Consider the following 10,312-nt stretch of genomic DNA (forward strand, 5'->3'; position numbering starts at 1 on the left):
CAGCTCTAAGCTGCTACTCCAAACGTAACTTTAACAAGAGAAGTCTGGATGAGGCGAGGTCAGGCAGAGGGAAGACCCAGAAGGTTTTGCGCTGAAGATGTAGAGGATGACAGTGCTTTCTTTACTATTAACACGAGGAGATCATGCAGGAGGAGGAAGTGATGTCACAGGAGCCGACACGACACACGACAGTGACCCTAAAGGCTGAGTAGTTTTAGAGTGAACACCTGGCCCAAGCAAGTATCACCAGCATCAGTCTGAACTTCTGGAATGTAAGAATAAACCTGAATTTTTCATAAATGTGATTGCAAAACTCTTCTTATTCAGTAGATGGTGGCAGTCACGATTTTAGAGTGGCATTACAGACGGGAGTAACAATCTAGAAGCTGCCAGCTGCAAGCTTGCACCTACAGCCATCATACAAAGCCTCTGCTGGGCTCAACATTCATTTCCTCCTGAGGCTGGTGGAAGGCAAATTTTAGATATTTCACCTACAAATATGTCCTTTTTTCGTAGTCTTTGGGGGTTTTATTATTTTCTGGCTGGAGGGTGATTTATTATGTATGATTGTATAGGAGTCTGTTTTTAACTTATCTGCCTAGGAAGTAAAAAATTCCCAAATATAATTGTTTATTATAAGACTTAACCGGAATTAACTAAAAACTAAACAGAGTTCCTGAAGATAATCTTTCATGTCCTGAATGTTAGTTCTAGAAAGGTGGGTAGGTACTGAATGCATCTGAGAAACCTAAACAAAGGCCCTTGTTCTGGGCTGGAATTCCATGTCAAAACCAGCTGTGTGTGCATCTAGACAGAGTGGGTTAGTAACAGGCGTCTCCCCAGGGTTGGCCCAGACGCAGCAGAAAAACTCCCAGGATACCGCTGGCCACTAACCACTAGCCATGCTCCCCACCCCCAAGCCTGAGAGCGTTCAAACGAACCATTGGAGCTGAAGCGCCCGAGTGCAGGAGGCTAAGAGGTCCCAGCAGTAACCTGCAGGTACTTCCTGGTGAACACTTGGCTGAAGACATAGGTAATATAAGCACTATTCAATCCTTCAGAAATTACCACAGTTCCTGAAAATTATGTTGGGGAAGTGGGTTTCAAGTTGACATTAGTCTTTAAAAATTCTAGAGGAGTAGGCCTTCAGGAAGTAAATGATCGCGGAAGATGTTGCATTTCTGTAGCAGGCACCAGGAGTCGTGTCCTCCGAACATATTAATTCCTGAAGGAAGGCCAGTGTATAGCGGTGGAGACTGTGCTACACTAAGGCGACACACTGTGCTATGGTACAGTAAGAACTATATCTCATTGTCCAGGGTCCCATTTTGCTGAACACTATGCTGATTCAAATAAACCATCCCTGATTTCCATGGCAACTCCGTGAGCACGTGGTTCTTCCTGAAGCTGACACTTAAAACACTGAGTCACCTGCCTGAGACCGTGCGGTTAGAACAGGGCTGAGCCAAGACTGGAATCTGGCTCAGTCCGGCTTGAAACATCACAGGGTCACCACCGCTTAGTTACAACCCACTAAATGCTAGCAGGTGCCTATTCAGAATAATAACTCTGATGCAAAACCATTTATCTTAGGCCCACTCCTAGTCCTCGCAGGCAGGAAATTGGGGGAAATGCCCTAGTAGATTTTAAAAAAATAGCTCTTCATTTAAGATAAATAAAAATAAATGCTTTTGAAAGAATCATATCTGCACATAGCTGATCTCCACGGTGCGGGAGGAAGCAGTGAGCCTCCCCTGTGTCCACGCCCATCCCTCCCCGTGGGCACGGTCCTCCAGTTTCCTAGGAGACAATCCCATTTGTGTCCTCTCTGTTTCTGGGTGCTGGATGGGGCTGATCTTGCTCTGGAATGTTTTGCCAAGAGTTGCTGTGTCTGCCCCGGCAACAGTGATGTAAACAGGCACCCGGTTTTCCCCACAGGTGAGGGAGCCTGATTTGCCAAGCTGCCAGAAGCTGTGCAGAAAGCTTGACAAGCGAGTGGAAAGGTCAAGCAGTAAAACAGAGGCTGCATCTTGATGCCATCACTTTAGTCCTGCTCAAGCATGACTGGAGCCATATTTTTTATCCTATCTTCCAATTATTTTTTTAATCCAACAAAAGAAGGAAGGCCTGTCACAATAGCCTGGTGGCTAAAGTCCTTGTCTTGCATGTGCCAGGATCCCATGTGTGTACCAGTTCGTGTCCCAGCTGCTCCACTTCCCTTCCAGCTCACTGCTTGTGACCTGGGAAAGCAATAGAGGATGGTTCAAAGCCTTGAGACCCTGCGCCCATGTGGAGACCTAGAGGAGGCTCCTGGCTCCTGGCTTTGGATCGGCTCTGCTCTGCCATTGCGGCCACTTGAGGAGCGAATCAGCAGACAGAAGATCTCTGCCTCTCTTTCTCTCTGTAAGTCTGACCTTCCAATAACAATAAATAAGTCATTTAAAAAGGGAGAGTTGAGTTTCTGTCACTTCTTTCTTTAAATTTTTATTGGAAAGTAGATATGCTACAGAGAGGAGGAGAGACAGAGAGGAAAATCTCCCTTTCATTGATTCACTTCCCAAGTGGCTGCACTGGCTGGAGCTGTGCCGGTCCGAGGCCAGGAGCCTGGAGCCTCTTCTAGGTCTCCCACACAGGTGCAGAGTTCTAAGGCTTTGAGTCATCCTCGATTGCTTTCCCAGGCCACAAGCAGGGAGCTGGAAGGGAAGTGGGGTTGCCAGGATTAGAACCAGTGCCCATATGAGATCCCAGCACATGCAAAGTGAAGACTTTGGCTGCTAGGCTACCGTGCTGGCCCAATTTTCTGTATTCTTCTAATATTAATTCTCTATAATATAGAGGGGAAAATATAATATGTCAGTTTTGTAACTGACATGCCGTCCCTATAGTTACCCTTATGAAATTGAAGATGGAAATTATTGCAGTTAGAAACTTTAATTTGCAGATAACAACTGAATATGTTATCTGGTCACTTTTTATTAACCTGGAAGCAGGTTCCTATAAGAATGTCCTGGTGCCCTGACTGTCATTCTATCTCAGTGTCCCTATACCAGTGGATGAAAAACAATCTTTTTTAAGATGTGCACTTGTGCCCCGTGAGGTCGGCCCATGGGGTGTCTCTCTCCTTGCGGCGGCGCACAAGCTGAGTGGGAGCTGAGGCCATGGTGGGACAAGCATTTAGGAAGCTTCTGCCTCTCTTTGACCGGGTGCTGGTGGAAAGGAGTGCCGCGGAAACCGTCACCAACGGAAGCAGTATGCTCCCAGAGAAGTGTCAAGAGACGTGCTGCAGGCAACAGCAGTGGCTGTGGGATCAGGCTCTACAGGAAGCGGAGGAGAGATTTAACCGGTTAGTATGAAAGTTGGAGATAAAGTTCTTCTTCCAGAATATGGAGGCACCAAAGTAGTTCTAGATGGCAAGGATTCTTTTCTATTTAGAGATGGTGACATTCTTGGAAAATAAGTAGATTGAAATCTATTGAAATGGCATCTATTGAAGCTGCCCATTCCACTGATGTTCTGAAATCTTTCATCATATAAATAATTTCCATGTCTTTTTCATAATAAACTAATGCTGTCTAATGACACCAATTGTCTCTAAACTTTAGTTCCACAGTTCCAGTGTAAACATTTCCAAATAAAAGACATAAACAAAAAAAAAAGTGCACTTGCTTATTTGGGAAGGATGAAAAAGAGAAGTTTTTTCGCCCACTGATTCACTCCCCAAATGCCTGCACCAGCCGTGACTGAGCCAGGACCAAAGCCAGAATCAGTAATGCAACCCAGGTCTCTCATAGAGGTGGCAAGAGCCAGTTACCCAATCAGCACCACCGCCCCCATGGCAAGAGCCAGTTACCCGATCAGCACCACCGCCCCCATGGCAAGAGCCAGTTACCCAATCAGCACCACCGCCCCCATGGCAAGAGCCCAGTTACCCGATCAGCACCACCGCCTCCGTGGCAAGAGCCCAGTTACCCGATCAGCACCACCGCCCCCATGGCAAGAGCCCAGTTACCCGATCAGTACCTCCGCCTCCGTGGCAAGAGCCCAGTTACCCGATCAGCACCACCGCCCCCATGGCAAGAGCCCAGTTACCCGATCAGCACCTCCGCCTCCGTGGCAAGAGCCCAGTTACCCGATCAGCATCTCCGCCTCCGTGGCAAGAGCCCAATTACCCGATCAGCACCATGACCTCCGTGGCAAGAGCCCAATTACCCGATCAGCACCACGACCTCCGTTGCAAGAGCCCAGTCACCCGATCAGCACCACTGCCTCCCAGAATTTGCAGTAGCAGCAACAGAGAAACAGCAACAGGAGTGGCGCGCCAGGGACCTAACTCTGGAGCCCTAGGCAGGCCATACTCAGGACGTGACACTGCACTTGACCAGGAGCAGGAGGCCGAGGGCCGGAAGCCAGGGTCCTGGGCAGGTCACACTTGTACCTGATGCTGAGGTCTCGCTAGTCTGGGAATGGACAGCCCAATAGCCTCATGGATCCTAGGCAGGCTGCACCCATGGCGTGCCAGGGAGCATCCGGCCAAGGGTTGGATGACAGAGTCCTGTGAGCACGTACCCAAGGGATGCCACAGTGCTGCTGTGACAGCAGGCACCCCAGGGGCCTCACAGGTCCTCAGCAGGCTCCACTCAAGGGCCAAAGTGCTAGCCTGGAAGTGAGAAGGACAGGGGCCTCATGGAGCCTGGAAGGTAGCACTCGAGGTATGCTGTGGCACCAGGTCTGGGGCCTGAGGCCAGGATCCAGGGAAAGTAGGGGACCAGTGATGGTCTTTATAGGACACGAGCCTGATGCAAGCACTTTGGCAGGTGCCACCCATGGTGTGCCACTGCACCAGTGTGGGAGCGGCACATGAGGGGCCTGAGCTAGGGTCCTGGGCAGGCCACATCACAGTACATCATGGTGCCAATTCAGAAGCAACAGGCCAGGGACTGGTGGCCTTGACAATTACACCAGGGACACACCACCACACTAGGCCAGGGGTCTGGGAGCGATCCCCACTGAAATGGCCTTTAAGATGGCCAAGAAACCCAGGTTTTCACGTCCAGTTGGTCTCACACCTGACAGGCTCTACAATCGCAGGGAACTGAGCCCATGGAAGTGGGGATGGGGCACATATCCTGGTATTGGATCACACTGTGTGTGTTTTGCTGCCTCGCTTCCTCCTAAACTAACTCCTACACAGGCCCAGGTGCACACAAATGATGAGTCAGCCTGCTCCTGTGAACTAAAGGCCTCAGATGCCACTTCAAAGGACAGAAAAAGGCCAGTGACGTCCTGGAGTGGTGATGACAGCGCAGGGGACACATCCATTGCACCCACGGACACTTTTCTGTGGCTCTTCCATGGATTCGTCAGATGACATAGGGAGAGGTTTCAAAACCTGTAAAGGCCTATGTCCCTAATAAACAGTAGCTACAAAAGATTAGATGACTCTACACTGTCACCAACTCTTACCAATAACGGTTGGGGGACCGGCGCTGTGGCTCCATCCTCCACCGCAATGCCAGCATTCCATATGGGCTCCAATTTGAGTCCGGGTTGATCCACTTCATGTTCAATTCCCTACCTGCTGCCTGGGAAAGCAGCTGAGGCTGGCTCAAGGCCTTGCACCCTTGTGGGAGACCCGAAGGAAGCTTTGGCTGTTGCAGCGATATGGGGAGTAAACCAGTTGGTGGAAGATCTCTCCCTCCCTCTCCTCTCTCTATATCTTCTTCTTCTCTATGAATCTACCTTTCAAATGAAAATAAAAATAAATCTTTAAAAAAGAAGAAGGGTTGGAAATCTCAGGGGACAATGAAACGGGACAGGCAGAAGGCAGGATTAGAGTCACAAGTTGAGAGCCATAACTAGCCCACCCTATGTAAGGCAGTTTGCCTGCCTGTCAATCAAGTGACCCGTTTCCCAGGATGCACTCCCCTGTCCCAGGAATTGGGGGTGACACCATGAAACCACTGCCCTTCCCTGGCTTAAGAGAAGCCAGACAATGGGGAGGGGCACTCTTTCTCCCAGCAGACAGGCTATTAAAGTAGAAACATCTTCTGCCCACTTTTCTCCTCCCTGCCCGCTCTATCCCTGAATATATGTCTGTGATTTCCTCACCTTTTAAATAAACATTAAAAAAAAACAGGAGTTGTGAGTTAAGTCTGGGCATTCCAAGGTTCGATACAGCCATCTTTTTAAATATTTATGGAAAGTCAGATTTAAGCGAGGAGGAGAGACAGAGAGCAAAATCTTCCATCCGCCACAATGGCTGGAGCTGAGCTGATCCAAACCAGGAACCAGGAGCTTCTTCCAGGTCTCCCAAATGGGTGCAAGGTCCCAAGGCTTTGGGCCAGCCTCGACTGCTTTCCCAGGCCACAAACAGGGAGCTAGAAGGGAAGTGGAGCATCCAGGACACGAACTCATGCCCATGTGGGATCTCAAGCTTACAAAGCGAGGACATTAGCCACTAGTCTACCACACTGGGCCCAAGATATCGCCATCTTAACCAACTCCTTAACTGTTAGACTAAACACCCTCTCAGTATAATCTTCTAAGGCATATCCATTAAATGTTAAAAAGCTTATGGTAATAAATAATGATAGGTAATGACATAGCAAGGATTCAAAAATTAAAATCCTACAAATTCATCAAGTGAAATAATGGGAAGTGGCATTTAAACACTCCAACAGGCATGAAAACCTAACAATGTAAGAACTTACTTTAGTGAACATCTAAGTGAAAAGGGGGACTGTGGGTATGGTTGGGAAGAGGGTGAGAGTTGTGAAGAAAGAAATTGAAACAGGTCAGAAAAGGAATCTTGGAGGGGGACAAGACTGCAGGCATAGGGAGCAGAATGGCTGTCGGGTTTCCATTGTGGGTACTGGGCAAGCAGTCTGTGATTCTCAAATTAGAAAAGATTTTGAAGATCAAGGTTAATATCAGATAGGTAAGTTTAGTCCCAGATAAGCAGAGGCAGAAATGGCAATGTTCCTCCAGCTGAATTCAAAGCTCAGCAGATAGGACAGATATAAATACAGGTTTGTCATCGTCGTCTAGGCAGCATTAAAGCTTTCAAAGAGAGTGACCTTCAAAGGCATCCACAGTTAGTACACAGCAGAGGGTAAGGGACAGTGCAGTGGTGCAGCCAGCAAATTCTCAGACTGGCATCCGTATCCCACAGGGGCGCCAGTTTGTGTCCCACTTGGTCCACTTCCAATCCTGTTTATGGCCTGGGAAAAATTGGATGGGTGGCCCACGACCTTGGCCTCTGCATCTACATGGTAGACCTGGAAGAAACTAGAGGCTTCCAGGCATTGTAGCCATCTGCAGAATGAACAAGCAGATGTTGCAGGAACAGCTGACCGTTAGGTCTAAGGACCACTTGGACCTATTTTGAGTCATAAGATGCCAAAGTCAGTATTATTTTCGATGTGGGACCAGTGCAATGTACTGAGCTCAGTGATTTCACTCCCAGTTCAACACATGCCAAGCTCACTGTTGTCCCTGCAGTCTCACAGTCTTTACCACCCTGTCCAAAATGGTGCCTTTAATGTGCCACTAGTGAAGTTCTTGATCTGACGGGCATTAGGTCTGGGGCTACACAGACCTATTTTGGGTAGAATCTGTAGGATGCCACATTGTTCCCCAATGCACTGAGCCAGAAATGAGTTTGCTCCCAGCTTACTGCATGCCCAGTCCTGTCCTATAGCCTTTGCCTTCCTACACAAAATGGCCCCTAATTTGACTCTAGTGGGGTCTGGTCTGTGAATTCTACCCTGGGTGAATCAAGATAACGGAATAAGGTAAGGACACATTTAAACTGAGGGAGAAACATTAGTCAGGGTGAAACAGAGAGGGCACATTCCAGGAAATAAGAGAGGACAGAAAGACAGCAGAGGGGCACCTGCAGACTGACAGACAAAGGAAAGCAGTGGACACAACGGTGTGGCATTGCAGTGACTGATACTGCAGCGGCTTTCAGCAAACAGCGATCTGAACTCCACCAGCAGCCAGAACTACACCAGCAACATGATGGGAAGGGACATTCACCTGGAGCTCAGGAGGTGAACCCAGAGAAAGAATTATCCATTCTACTGGTCTGTTTGATTTGACCAGGAGCAGAGACAGAGCAGCAGGTCCCATATCAGCAGTGTGGAGAACAAGGTGAATTAAAGAGACCAGTCTGCCCCCTAGAGCCGAATCAGATGCCACTTTGTATAGGAAGGCAAAGGCTATGGGACAGGACTGGGCATGCACTGGGCTGGAAGTGAACTCATTTCTGGCTCAGTGAACTGCAACAACGTGGCATCCTACAGGTTCCACCCAAGATAGGTCCGTGTAGCCCTCAGATTTGACGATCAACAGATTAAGAACCAGTACTGGCATAAAGGCACCATTTTCTACAGTGTGACAAATGCTTTAAAACTGCAGGAACAACAGTAAGCTGTGCCTCAGCAGAGGTGGGAGTGAACTCACTTCCAGTTCAGTGCATTGCACTGGTCCCACGGGAAAGTAACACCAAATAAGGCATTGTACAGGTCAAAATAGGTCCTGGTGGCCCTCAGACATAATGGCTAACAGGTTCTGGCAAGATCAGCAATACCAACAACCTAGCTATATGGGACACCTGGTGTCTCCCTAATCCTGGGACCTGCTCAAACAGGAAATGGGAGAAAGGTTATACAAACAACGGTGCAGCCTCAGCATGGTATCACAGGTGGTAGAGAGTGGTGAGCCAGGAGCTGGGACTACGGAAACCATGGTGAAAGTCTGACATAAGAACCCAGACCTGGAACTCTCTGGAGGGAGTGGTACAACTGACTGCAAATAAAGAGCCGAGTACCAACTGCAACAAGTAAAATAGAAGTGTAGACCTGTGGGTGACAGAGCTTAGAAACATGCCACAAGGAGAAGAATCTGATGACTAGAAGTACAATGACCAAGAGCAAAAGAGGAGACAGAGGCACAATGAATATTACTGAAGACTCCCCTGCAAAGGAGCAAAACCCTACGCCAACCTCAGAGTTGACTGAGGAAGACATCGAGAAAATGTGGGACACAGAATTCAAAACACTTGTTATAAAGCTTCTTATCAACAATGAGAAGCATGTACTACAGGAATTCAAGGAATTTAAGGAATATGTCACACAGGAAATGAATGAAATGAAAACTTATATATCAGAAATGAAGAATAGAAAAAACAGAGCCCAGCATGGTAGTCTGGTGGCTGGAGTCATCACGTTGAATATGTTGGGATCCCACATGATGCCAATTCTAATCCCAGCAGCCCTGCTTCCCATCCAGTTCCCTGCTTGTGACCTGAGAAAGCAGTCGAAGATGGCCTAAAGCCTTGGGACACTGCACCCCTGTGGGAGACCCGGAAGAGGTTCCAGGATCCTGGATTCTAATCGGCGCAGCACCGGCTGTTGCAGTTGACATATTCCAGGAACCAGGACTTGGGACAGGGCGGGCGGTTGCTCCAACTGGGTTGAAATTCCTGCTGGTGTATAAGAAAGCTGAGTGTGTGGTTGGCAGGATCGGGCTGTCTGCAGCAACCATGGGTCTGCATAACTGATGGGGTTGGAGACAAAACTGACCCAACAAATGCAACCACCAATCTAAAGCCAGGAGCCAGGAGTTTCTCTGGTGTCTACCAGGTGGGTGCCGGGGCCCAAGTGCTAGGGCCGTCTTTGGGAGCTGAATCAAACAGATCCAAAGCCAGGAGCTTCTTCCAGGTCTCCCATGTGAGTGTAGGGTCCCAAGGCCTTGAACTATCCTCTACTGCTTTCCAAGGCCTCAAGCGGGAAGCTGGAAGGGAAGTGGGGCAGCCAGGATATGAATTCAGTCCCATATGGGAATGTGTAGGCTGATGTGGGTGATGGACTAAGCCAGACCCTTTACTGGCCAGCACACACAGGAGTCAGGTCTCAGGTCTTCTCTGGTACAGTTTCTTTTTAAATCCCCCAACTGACCCGCTGGACTCAGAACTCCAACCATGGGGCGCATCGCAGGATCTGTGCCTGGCGAGTTTCCCTCCCCATTGCATTACAACATGTTTGAGAAACAGAAAAGAGAGAGCTGCATGTAGAGGGGGCCAAACATAGGATGGTCCTGCTTCACGACTTGCTCTCTTGAGAATACTTTCCAAGGACACTGCTCCCAGGTGTTTTCTACCAGTCTACCCTTTGTAACCTTTCCATCACACGATACCATGCTAGTAAGGACCAAGCTTCCAGCATACGAATCTTTGGGAGACAGACAACTTTCAAACTACAGCATTCCTCTCCTAACCCTGAAAATTCATGTCTTTCTCACAAAGTAA

The 10,312-nt window shown here is 48.6% G+C and overlaps 1 pseudogene; it reads left to right on the forward strand.

The window, feature by feature from the left end:
- Nucleotides 1-2,899: 2,899 nt before the first annotated feature.
- LOC118760387 (10 kDa heat shock protein, mitochondrial-like) lies at nt 2,900-3,466 on the forward strand (annotated as a pseudogene).
- The last annotated feature ends 6,846 nt before the right edge of the window (nt 3,467-10,312 follow it).

Source organism: Ochotona princeps, chromosome 2 (genome assembly GCF_030435755.1).
Source record: "Ochotona princeps isolate mOchPri1 chromosome 2, mOchPri1.hap1, whole genome shotgun sequence".
NCBI classification, from domain to species: Eukaryota; Metazoa; Chordata; class Mammalia; order Lagomorpha; family Ochotonidae; genus Ochotona; species Ochotona princeps.